The sequence below is a fragment of the Corvus moneduloides genome, chromosome 10 (genome assembly GCF_009650955.1).
Source record: "Corvus moneduloides isolate bCorMon1 chromosome 10, bCorMon1.pri, whole genome shotgun sequence".
In the NCBI taxonomy this organism is placed as follows: Eukaryota; Metazoa; Chordata; class Aves; order Passeriformes; family Corvidae; genus Corvus; species Corvus moneduloides.
Window position 1 is genome coordinate 28,042,180 of NC_045485.1, and position 13,195 is coordinate 28,055,374.

The 13,195-nt window shown below is 40.0% G+C and overlaps 1 long non-coding RNA gene across 1 annotated transcript; it reads left to right on the forward strand.

The window, feature by feature from the left end:
* The first annotated feature begins 1 nt into the window (after position 1).
* LOC116448506 lies at positions 2–12,586 on the forward strand. The gene is made up of 2 exons (XR_004241979.1): positions 2–217; positions 10,950–12,586. It is a non-coding gene; the product is annotated as an uncharacterized LOC116448506 (long non-coding RNA).
* Positions 12,587–13,195: the final 609 nt, after the last annotated feature.

Here is a 13,195-nt window from a genome sequence, read left to right on the forward strand (position 1 = left end):
GGGAGGAGGCCCCGCCCCGAGGAATCCCCGCGGCGCCGCGGGCGGGGCCGCCGCCATGGCCTCCTGTGGCGGTGGCACGTCACCCCCTTTCCTCCTTCCGGGGCCGGCACCGCGCCCTCGCCGGGAGGCCTCAAACCCCCCGCCTATCCACCCCTGTGCCTCTCGGGTATAGCGGAACTTGAAAATACTTCAAAATATTCCACTGCGCGAATAGAGGGTAGGACCGTGTCAGGGTGCTGTGGCTCAGGCTGGGAGCGGGGGTGGTACAGGAGGAGCGTTGCTCCTGTGGCCGCTAAGCCCTGCGGGAAGGACTAAAACCACTCGGAAGAGCCTGGCTCCGTCCTCTTGGCACTCTCCCTGCAGGTGTTTGTACGGGTGGATGAGATGCCCGAACGGTCCCAGCTCTCTCAGCCTTTCCTCGGAGGACAGATGCTTTCTTGTCCGTCATCCCTGTGGCCCTTTGTTGCCCTCTCTCCAGCATGTTCACGTCTTCCATACTGGGGAGCCCAGAACTCAGCACAGCCCTGCAGGTGTGACCTCAGCAGTGCTGATCGGAGGGCGGGGATCCCCTCCCTCGACCTGCCTCGTGCATCCCAGGATACCATTTACCTGTTCAGCAAGGGCACATTGTTGGCTCGTGTTCAATTTCGTGTCCCCCAGGATGCCCAGATCCTTCTCTGCAATCTGTTACCTTCCTCAAGACAATGAAATATAACTGCTTTTTGACCACAATAAACTGAGGGAAGTCTGTTAGGAAGGGGATTTCTTTCTGACTTGAAATGGCAAATGCGCCATGAAAGGATTTAAAAAATAAACGAACTCTCAAATGCAAACTGATGAACATTCCAACTCCTAATTTCCCCAGTATGGGAAATCACATTTGAGCTGAGACAATTTTTGTAGACCTGTTTTGAAATCAAATTACTTACTTCTAAAAGTACCAAAATCAAGGAAGTGTTCCTTGACCAGCCACAAAATAACAACCCCAAAACAAAATATGCTTTTAGAGCATACCATTAATTTGTAATTCGTGCATCATATGCATAAAAGTGTGTGAATCAGAATTGTAGGCATGTTGATAATGTTGTACGTGTATAGGGATTACTAATTTTTTGGGTATGCAACCTTTTTCAGGTATCCGCAGCTTTGACAAACTTTCTCTGTGATGGTATTAGGCATGGTTCGTGTCTGTCTCAGATGAAAGTTTTGAGAAATTTTTAGCCAGCACATTTCAGCTGTGTCTAGCTTGTTGCTTTGCCAAGTTTTTGAGCGAAAACAATAGAATAGCCGCTGTTGGTGACTGCCCTCCCCCTCTCCCTTGGTTCCTTTGTGTTATGTTAGAGTAGAGCAAAAGAGCATAATTCCTTCTGGTTTCCACGTTAAACAATCAGAAAAAACCCCTAGGACTGCCAGTATTTAGCTTGAAAGTGTGACAGAGAAGTGACATGTCCACCCCTATGCAAACAGTTGTTTGCACATGCATGGTTGAGAGTTTTCTAATGTTCGTGGTTGAACAGGCTGTAAATTCTGTGGTTTCCTTGCATGACTCGATTTCATGTACACCTGTGCCTTTGTGCTGTTTACACTTCTTTCTTCGTAACCCGAAGGGAAAAGTCACAGGAAGAACCTGAGAGAGCAACAGGTATCCCATTGGCTTCCAGTACAAATGGAAGAAATGATCGTGTGATATGAGGATAGAAGGAAAAAAGCCTCCAGGAAAGAGAAGAATGTGCAGGATGGGCTCTTGTGAGATAAGGGCTAGGATAGGAAAGCTTCTAAGCCTAGGATAAAACCATCTAGGCCTCAGGTTTTTTAGAAGGGAATAAATTTAAGACTAGGTAAAAGATAAGTAAGATACAAGGATGGGAAATAACCAGGGAAACTGTTGCTTGTCAGCACACAATACGACTTGATAAAAACCTAGTCAGGAGGGAGAAGGAATAGATTTTGCTAGATAAAGGGACAACATTCAGAAAGAATGGACAAAGTGCTGCATAGCAGCTCATTAGGTAAATAAATTTTGCAAATGTGCACAGTGGGTCCAACTGTTAAGTTAATAAAACATTGTAGAGAAGGTTTCAGAATTAAACATTATTTCTGCCTCTGCAAAATCTGGGAGGAAAAGATTTTAAAAAGCAACCCAGAAGAGTTGATTCCACGTGTCGAGTCCAAGTTTAAAGTACTGGAATTCAGTTTTTACAGCATCGAAATGGTAATCTGTCTGTTTAGGAAAGAGGCCTCAATGGTGTGAAGTGCATAGCTAGATACATGAAAAGAATGTAGCCCAATTCAAGACCGTACTGAGAGATTCACTTTCGTTTTTGTCCATCTCTGTCTTGCCCTGAAGTTGTCACAAACTTCGCTGATGACAAAAGCTGTTCTGGGCTATCCCATCCTCTTGTTGAAGCCCTTCTCACCTTGACCTTACTGTGAAGCTAGACTGAACAGTTACCGAGTACTTAGAGTAGTCTGCATAGAATTTTAAAATTTGGCACAAATTCTGCCCATTGCTAGGATTTCAATGTAATGTAACTTACTCCAATAGGACTGAAAAGGCTTTCATGTTTGTTTGAATAATCAAAATATTATGTTGTCACTCCAACTTATTTCAGCTTTTCACATTCTCCTTTCCTAATGGATATTCTCTTTGCCCACGCCAGAGCCAGTTACAGTTCTGCCCTTGTTTTTTTAAAACATAAATCCACCTGCTACATAAATGTGATAGTCTTCTAAAAAGCTAGGCTCTAGAATTTGCTTGGTTGATGTTACTTAATGCATTGCAGTGAGCAAATGTTTAGTGGATTGAGGAATTCTTACAATTTCTTCTAGCTAGCACATTAAAATAAACAGTCCTATAAGCAGGGAGGTGGGTAGGTCTTAGTTTCTTTTGTATTGTCTTTTGGGTTGATTCTCAGTGATCTGCAATGCAAGCAATACACAATAGAAGCTGTTCTCCTGGTTGCATTATTAACTTGGCATCTATTAAGAAGAAAATTTATGGTGAACCTTTATTTGTCATTGAAGAAATAGTTACCTCTCTCACCAGTCTTTACAAGACTGTTAAAAAGTTTTAATGCTTTTGCAATGCTGCTTTCTTACAGTTAATGAAAAGGTTTAAATATCACTGAAGAACACAGAACCACGTACAACTGATTTACAAGCCTCCTTTCCTCTGGCAAATAGGCTAAACAAGGCAGATGTATGTGTGTTTGTCTCCTAACTTGCCCTCTGCTTCATCTTTGCCTGGTCCCCTTTTCTAGTGATTCTTTTGGGATGGGAGGCCACAAGACCTACCGATCAGGAGATGTGCCTGGGAGCAGAAACCAGGGGTTTGTCGCCAGTTCCAATCGTCATTTGCCATGGCGATAAGTGCCGGCAGGACAGCTATGTACTTTTCTTTTTTTCCTCTCTTTACCACTTAACTGAAAACAGTAAAACATTCTCTTGCTCTATATTTGTACAGGGGAGTCGCAATCATGTATCCAAATTCTAACTGTATTCTACTTCAGTGGGTAACAGTAAATCTTGTAATTTCTTACCTCCACAGACCAGAGTTTTAAACTCTCTCAAAATAGAAAAATTCCAGTATCTCATCTGAACATGCATGTTCTTCCTTCCTACAGGAAGTGCTAAAACTCTTAATGCTTAAAAAACTAGCAGATTATAAAATTCTTGGAGACGCACAGTTCTCGAGAAATTTTAGCAGGGATTTGAGAAGAAGCAATGGCAATACTTCCACCAAGTTACTTAGACTTACGGCAATGCTCCTGTTCCACACTAGATTTTTGTTGAATTTCAAGCTAGTACTTCCTCTAGGCTAGGCCAAGTAATTAACTTTAGTCAAATGCAAAAATAAATTTAAAAGAAAATCAGGGTGATATACTGGGAATGGCATTTGTGATTAAGTGAATACAGTTACTCCCTTTTGAAAAACCTTAGTATCACCAAGTTGAGATGCTTTAACCTCTTCCGTAGCTAAAGAAGTAGAATAGCATCAGGAATAGAATAGAATAGAATAGTTCATTTGGAAAGGATCAACAATGATCATCTAGTTCAACTGTCTGACCACTTCAGGGCTGAAACACTATTAAAGCATATTATTAAGGGCACAATCCAAATGCCTCTAAACACTGACATACCTGAGGCATCAACCATCTTTTAGGAAGATTTAATTTAATTTAATAATGTCTAGTCTGAATCTCCCTTGGAACAGCTTTGAGCCATTCCCAGGCATTCTGTCCCTGGATCCCAGGGAGAAGAGCCCAGCACCTTCCCCTCCACACCCCCTCCTCAGGGACCTGCAGGGAGCAATGAGATTGGCCCTCAGCCTCCTTCTCTTTGAACTAGACAAAGCCAGAGTCTTTGTGTAGGACTAGACTATTACTATAGAGATGATGCACTAACAATAACGCTCATCAATTATAGTCGTCAAAAATCTATATAAGCATTAATTTCCCATCTCTGAGCATTTAACCATTACCACATTCATTTTTACTGAAGTGATTATAGGGCTCATTTAGATTAAATGGGAAGATACTTTGCAGTTTCTGCTAGCATAAAGCAGCAGCAATATTGCTTGGTAGGTCATTTTAATTGACCTCAAAGAAATTGTTTCAGCATGACTCCATAAGTTTGGGCAACACTGGTCTTTCCTACACTATTTCCTCAGGACTCCACAGAACATCAGCAATACAGATCTATGGTGTAACAAGTTCCACACCTGACACCACAGCTGACTGATGTGAACCTACAGGTACACATTCCTGGGTTGTTGACCCAAGTATGCCAGTGTGCTCAAGGGCTAATTAGTAAGGTCTTCTTTAAGTGGAGTTTTATCTTAGGATGTGCAAGTTTGCATTAGAAAAAGGCCATTAGACTAGGATATAAGATGATGATCAGAAGTCCTTGTTGTGGAAACCACCAAAGCACAAAATCGTCTGTAGGCATGAAACCCCATCTCTCTCCTAAATCTGGTGTCAAAAGTGTTGAAGGACAGAGGTCTTGTCACAGTACTAAAAAATACTTAGGCTGGGCATAAAAAAATGTATCTGGTGAACTGTTAAAGGAGTGCTGAATCGGTCTTACGAGTGCCTCAATCACACCAATTGTGTGCTGTAGTGCTGTAAATTCCATTTAAGAAATAAAGAATTGTTTTTCTGTCGAAAGTCTGGAGAAAACAACTTCTTGCTCTGTCAAGTTTACAGCATTGACGTGGCTGTGCTGGGTACGTTTGCTGTCTCAGGTGTATCATTCCAAGAAAATGTCCATATGTTAAAAGGTTAGTCCTTAATTTTACACTCTCTCATAGTTACAGTAGCTGTCAAATATAGCTGCCTTGCAGTATATGCTGTATGAAGTGGGTTTCTTAAAATATTTTGGAACTATGTTAGGAAGCTGGACAAAAGTAGTTTGACAATGCCTTCTCTTATTAATTGGTCCAGGTGCATCAGGTGTGGCTCAATGATGATTTTTCAGCTGCATAGTTCATACAGACCATAGCATTATTTATCCTGTGCAAACACTGAAACAACACTCATGCTTTTCTCACTGTACGGTCTGGTTATTTTTTCATTGTCTTTTATCAGGATTTTCATCAATGTTTCCCCACAGCTTCCAGATTGTTCACACTGCAGATGCAGCAGTTCTGTTCACTGGGCTGGGCAACAGCAATCACGTTACCCATGCCCTGCATTCTTTACATTAGTTGCTCATAGGAAGATAAATTTAATAGCTAGTATTAATTGGGGATGGAAGGACACTTGGTTGGTTGTTTTAAAATCTGTGACTATCACAGCAAGAAGGCCTAAGCTCTGTTTGCTTTTTTCTGATACTTTTGCTAGTGACTGTTTATATTTTGATGCAGCCCATTGCCTACAAAGATCAGTTTGTTATAGCAGTTTACCCTGATAGAGCTCTCGTGAATGACACTTAAGATATGAAGCAGGTGTATTTGAGTGCATTTTGAACCTTAGAGTTTTTCAGTACTATTTTTGTGGCTGAATTTCAATTTTCCATGATTATTTAAATTATTTAGAAGCCCTGCAATGCTTCTGACTGTAACATCTTAGGTATGGAGTGAACTTCACTGGCTAACACTTCATAAGCACTAAATTGAGGCTACAGAGCTTTCTCATTGTGTGTTCCCCAGTATCTTCTGGAGAAGCCCTGCCTAAAGTGAAATTTTTAGTGTTTCAGGAAAAGTTTAAGGCATATTTTTTTGTTATTTAAGGGATCCTTTATATTCTTCTAATAACCATTATCAAGGGATGTTCTGAATATTTTAGATCCCATAGGTTTGACTGCTACGAAGTTTCTGGATTTTATTATTCTCTATTATAAAAGGAATAAAAATTTTGTAGGTAGAAATTCCCAGCCAGTATTTTTCATTTAAATGTATATCTTAGCTTTTTTAAAAAAGCTATAGTACAGAATTATTTGTGGCATGATTCTTGCTTTAAAAAAAAAAAAAAAAAAGACTACAAACATCCCACTTTGTACGTAAGTTGAAAATTGTTTTATTTAAAGGTGTAATGGGTATAATGGTCCAGCTGCGAGACTGTTGCATTTAGCTTGTAGTTATTAAGGACTTAACATCGATAAGGTTATGTTCAAGAAACCCATTTGGATAAAGCACAGAATGATTTACATCAATATATGCTGAGGAAATGTGTTTCATTGAGAAAAAGGTACAGCAAAGAGTGAACCTCTCTTTCTGTAGGCAGTGACAATCATGAATAGCATGGTAGAAAATGTTTTGGTTCATTATCTTCTTCATCCCTGGCACATTTAATGTCTATAGCTTCATTTAAATTAATGTGTTTCTTCTTTCTAGCATCTTAGGTATATGCAGAGCCACTGGTAGTCTTCAAATACTATATGGAAACCTGTAATGACACCCTTTTGCGATTACTTGTATTAGAGATGACAGAGTTTTGTTCTGAAGTAATAGAAATGAAGGAAAGCATTGCATTTTCCTAATAATTATTATTTATATATTTTTTTTCGTTGTTTTGTATTGCTTCTTAACTGCACTTGGAGAGTTAAGACAGATCAAAGCTATGCATTGGTCCAGATGCGAAGTGCAAGAAGAGCAAAAGAGCAAGAAATGAGGCAGCAGCAGGAATAGCAATTTGGGACACCTGTGATAGGTGAAAGGATTGGGAGATGTCAGATAATCAGTAAGAGTGCTCTTATGCACTGCAGAGTCATGCTGGAGAATGCGGCCATTAAACTATTAAGATGATAAACAGAGATGGACAGGACCATAAGCTATATATTGCAGTAGGGTTCTTTCAATTTTTAATCTAGCTTTTTATGAGCTGCTTGTATCGAACAACTTTGATATGGAAATCTGTATGATTCTCGTTTTGTAGCTGCTCATCACATCCTTCAAAGACCTGCGTCCAAGTGTATCTTCACAGCTGATCACGGCTGATACAAAGAGAGTTTTAGTGCCCGTTGCAGCATACGGGGGAGTGAGCTGTGGAATTCCCCTTACTTCAATGTGATGTCTGACACTGAAACGTGACCGTGGACAATACAGCGGGACATAAGAAACAGAAATCATAGGTAGAGGTCTTTACTAGATCAGCTGATATAGTAGAAGAAAGTAGACAAGCATTTGAACATGAGACATTCTTTAGTCTCAAATAAAACCATGGACTCAGTAGTAGCCTTACTAGTTTTATGGCATATCACAATAAACCTCCTCCTTAACATCTCTGTTAATGAGGCAAACTACCTGTTTCTCTTCCCTAATGCTGTCTCCAGTGTCATCCTCTGACCAACTTCTCTTTTACTTCAGAGCTGTCAGCTATCTTTTCTTTCAGAGATGATCTAGCTGATAACATACCTAGCTAAACTCCAAGCAATTGCCTCCTAGTCGTATATAGCTTGGCTAATTTTATTTAGGTCTGCCACATAATTTTTGAACCTGACGAAGACCTCTGAATGTTTTAAAAAGCTTCTATTTTCTTTTTTTTTTTCTGATTTTTTTCTTTTTTCTTTTTTCTTTTTTTTTTTTTTTTTTGCAACTACTGGTTTGATGCAGCATAATACCTCTTGCCCCAGCCCTGGAAGTGTTCAAGGCCAGGTCGGACGGGGCCCTAAGCAACCTGTTCTAGTGGTTGACATCCCTGCCCATGGTGGAAGTGAGGCAGGAGTTGGAACCAGATGATCTTTCAGATCCCTTCTACCCAAGCCATTCTATGATTATCTGCAAATCTAATGATTAATTTTTGAGGGATGAGGACATGAATGAAGAAAAACTTGAATGCATACTGGATCTACCACACTGAAAAGAGCAATGACATGAGTTTTACTGATTTAAGAACTATTACATTTTACATTTGTCTTCAAAGCCTTACAATTCCTTACCATATAAGGAAGCAGGCCAGAAATGCTGACCTTCATAACCCCTGATATAGGAAACTCTTACTCTGCACATTGTGAAGGAAACAACATTTCCAGGGCCATGTAACTTTTGTGACAGATCTTGGTATCATTTTGTGTGTAAGTGCATTTCTCACCCTTTTCTTGTCTCCTTGTGTATATTCATTGACTTAGACCTTTGGCTGTGTGCCAGTGAGCTTAGTGGGATGGAAACTTGTATAATTTTTGCCTTCTGTCATGCAGTCTTTCTGTTCTGGGATTTAAGAGGAGTAATTAGTGCAATTTCTACAGCTTTGTTTCTCTCCTTTGCAGCAATTGACCATCCCAGGTTCTCTAAAGCTAAGTACTGTTTATTCAGTCACACTATTTATAGGAGCAAACCTCCTGTAAAACAACAAACCTTTATCCCATTTGACCAGGCAGGCTCTCAGTATTTGTATAGATCATTTGTTACCGACTCCTGGCAGCAACTAGGTGACCCTAGTTCAGTTCTCAAGTACATTATGAATAAACTTGGACAAGTAAACATGCATGCTCATGTGAGGGCCCCCACTGACATCGTTCCCAGCTCTTCTTTGTCACCAGACCTTTCATATCAGATCAAACCAGTAAAAAGGGCATAAGGCATAAGTCACGTAGATTTCCAATGTTGTTGTTCTTCTATCTGCTTTTCTCAACTTTCTGTTGGGACTCCACTGCAGGACTTGTAGTTCTTTGAAAATGCATTTCACTCAACTGAGTCTGCTGAGAATACATTCAGTGACAAACACTTAATGGTAAATGTGTCCTTTATATTATCAAACCAGAAGTGTTTCATTATTTTGAGCCCTCTCAGCATCTGTTATATTGCTGTGTTGCAGTCTTTGAATGACTCAGGATGTTAGGACATTGCAACAGGAAAATTTTTATTATTGGTTTAAAGGTGGCCCCAGTTTTAATTACAGAGAGACATAAATCTCGCTCTACCTTACAGTTCCAGCTGAAACTGTCTATTTAGATTTCTCAGTGTTCCTTTTCAGAAAAGACAGAGAACAAACACAGCAGATAATAGTTGCTGTAGGCCGTCACCTAGCCCCCTCACTTCTTTTATTATGGAATGGAAGAGAGTAGCCAGACCAAATAATGATGGAGCTCAGCTGAACTGAATGGGCTGAGACAGCTGCTGGGCTTGCAGTGGGGTAAAAACCATTCTCTCTGCCTCTATATAGTGAGGGAGAACGCAGGAAAAGCCTGCATAAAGGAAAGGGAAAGGAAAAGGGAAAGGGAAAGGGAAAGGAAAGGAAAGGAAAAGTTGAAAGAAAAAAGGGAGAGGACGTAGCATAAATGAGAATAAGTGAAATTGAAAGTCACAAAAGGCTGAAAAGAATTTCAGCTTTGAGGAGTTTTTAGAATTAGAAGTGAAAGAAACCTGTAAAAATAAAAATAATGTTTCTTCTGAGTTCTTGGCAAGGAGATGACAATGATGTAGTGAAGTGGGGAGAGAAAATCAGGGACTTTGGCTGGGACACAAAGTGAGATGAATTTTTAAAAGGCTTCAGTGCTGAGACTAAGAGAATAAGAAAGCTAAAGAATTATTTGGGAGAGAAGTCTGAAGACATGTATGGGTATTTGGCAGTATTTCTTGAAACCATTGCCCTGAAAGACTTGTGGAAAATAAGAAGGGCATTAGCCAAGCCTCTTTATAGCAAGACCTTGCTAGGAACACATTGGATTGCGATATGTAAGAGCGAGTTACAGTCAGCAGTTTCACTTGGAGTGGCATACAGCTACTAATGCTGCACGATACTTTACATCCCACTTTGCTTCAATTAGATTTTTCTGCTCCATCTTTCCTTTAGCAGAGCTACTCCTCTGTTCACTTTCCAATAAAGGAATGGAATTAGTTGAAATAATTCTTGGTGGGTCTATATGCAGCACACATCTTACATTGCACTTGCATCATTTAGGATGATGCTAAAAGCCCTCAGTACTTAGACAACATTACCCTTCTTATGCTAATGGCTGAAATAACAAGAAACAAGTATGCCTCTTATCTGTCTCTAAATAAATTTTTAAACATCTGAACATTCTTAGATTTTCCTAAGCGTTCATTTGCTCAGCCAAGCTATGGGTTGGAAAACTGACATGCACAGACATAGTCACTTTTAAAATTGTACTTTTACTGAGGACTGAATCTTTCCTTTTCTGTTTTGGTGAAGAGGCTGTATCAGTATCATCCTGTATCAGTAACAGTGCTGCCTGCAGAATTATAAGAATTCAGGAAAAAAGTGCTTTCAAGCCACCCTATAGCTACACACACGGTATAAAATGTATGCCATACAGAGGGGTAGCTTCTGTCCATCAGTGTGGAGGCGAAGGAGGCGATCCAAATCTGGACAGCATGTTTGACCGCTTCAGAACTTCCCCAGCCCTTGCTCCTTGTACTAATTGAAACGTGTGCTTTGAGAAATTTAGAATTTGACTCTTTAAAGGTTTGGGTGGGTGCTACAGTCTGCTATTTAATATTATAAGGTCACCTTTATGTCCTCTACTCACCCTAAAGTGCTTTAATTTCACAGATCTTTGTCAAGGCTTCCGATTACACTGTGTTGTTCCAACAGCTTCTGAAAATGATTCTGAAGACTGATGCTGGTAGAACTTTCATACTGCAAGAAACAAACGGAATCGCTGCAGAAGTGCTGAACTGGCAAGAACAACATCAGCATCCATTTGTTTTATTCCTCTCCTTAGTAAAAAGCACATTGAATATTACTGTAGTTTTTGAAGTATTGTTGAATTCAAAATCAATTGCTGCACAGAGGAACTTAGTGGACTTGAGAACTACTTGGCACGTGTGAGGATTAGATACGTAGAAAGCAACTTCCCTTTTTAAATTATGAGGATGTTGTGCTTTGTTTTGGAAGGCATCAGATTCCAAATATTCGAGGAAGCTCTGTCTCCCTTTGTGTTTCCTTACTGTAGTCAGACTTCTGGTTTTGCCTTACTGAGCTTTGCTCCTGTACTGGCATTAAGTGGTTATAGTGGGTTTCAGGGGGAGGGTTGGGGTGTCCATGTACTTACATAGGTTTTGTCTGGGTGTTCTTAAATGCCCTCTCTTGCTGCATCACATAAGTGATTGCTTCCATTGTGAGTTATTGTTAACTCCATTGAGTTATTCCATTGTGCTTATCCTTGAACACAAGGATAAGCAAGATACTGAAGAGATTATTTGGGTTTTGTCTTATTTGAAGATTATTATTTAACTCAAAAAGCAGTAAGAGCTTGCAGTGATCTTTTAATACTTGATGATGGCCTTTTTATGTACCAGTCTGGAAATCTGAGGTTATATTTGATACCATGTGACTGTTCCATTATGGAATACTGCAGGTGTAAACTCTTGCATTTCAGCATTCCTAGCAGATACACAACTTGATAAAGACCTAAGGCTGTTTAGTTTAATCGGACTATTTTTAGATCCCACCCTCACTGTTCAAAGCACTGGTTATCCATGTGTTTTCTAGTGTTGTCACTTATTTATAAATAAAGATGAAAGAGGTAATGCACCTCTACTGGTATTGTCCATTTTATTTAAACATGGATATCTACCAGAACTTGAAAACATAGAAAGCTGTGGTCTGCGGTATATCCTTACTAACATTTATAAATACTTACACAGCTATTTAAGATTGTTCTGACCATTTTGGATTGAAATGCTTTCTCTAAATGGTGGTACAGTAAGTTCTTATGTGTGTTTTGGAATCGTATTTGCTACAGATACATGTTAGTTTTGTGATTACCACCATAACAATGTATCTGCAAAGAGCACAGTATGTTCAAATGCCATGAGTTGTTTATTGTTACAGTATGTAAAACTAACTTGTGAAGAGGAAAGATGTGCCTTACCAGCTGAAATTAACTTGTGATTTTTAGACTTAGGTAGTGCTAACTTGGCTACCATAACATGAGTTGGCCTGTCATCTGTAAGACTTGAAAGAAAATGGAATGCTAAGGAAACGGCATATTTCTATGCCCATTCTGGTAATGTTAGGCATTAGGCATTCAGTGTCAACACTTACATGTATTATTCTAGTAATTAGCTGAAATACAGCTCTGGGACATTCATCTGAAAAGTGAAGGTCCAGGCATATGTGAAAATGTTTGTAACTCATTTCTGAAGAAAGTAAATTGAAGTTTACAATAAAAGTTAGATGTTCAATCCTGCCTGAGTTAGTTGGTATAACTTAATAAAATGCCATACCGTGAAGCAGTCAGTATTTCATATGCACTCAATACATTTAGGGTTACAGGCATGGGTTCTGATACCCTAATAGATCGATGACTTGAAGGATATTTTTTAATTTTTTTTTTTTGTTTTGGTAACAAACACCATTCCATAAAGGTGAGCAACGTTAGTAGCTCCACGTACAAAACCGGTTGAAGTGACACGTCCGTTTGTTGTCCTACAGCCTTGTTGAGGTTCAGTGCAAATGAAAGAGTGACATGGGGGAATACCACGGTGGAATTGGTGTAGAGTAGAGGGCCTGAATGCACCGGTTGGGAAGAATGCTGCCACCAGACCCAGCTGCCTCCTCAGAGGAGAGCTGCCTTGCAACCCTGATGCCCCACAGCTTTAGAAGGGTAGAGGCTGGGAGCAGCTAGATTAGTTGTTTTCTATGTAGCTCTGCTATGAGATCTCCATCCATGGGAGCACCTACCTGCGCAAGCTCTCATGGGTCCACGCAAATGGATTTTTGTTAGCACAATGCACGTGTGCGTCCACGCAGGCATCTCTGCAAACACGCATTTTGTCTTGTCTGCATGCGCC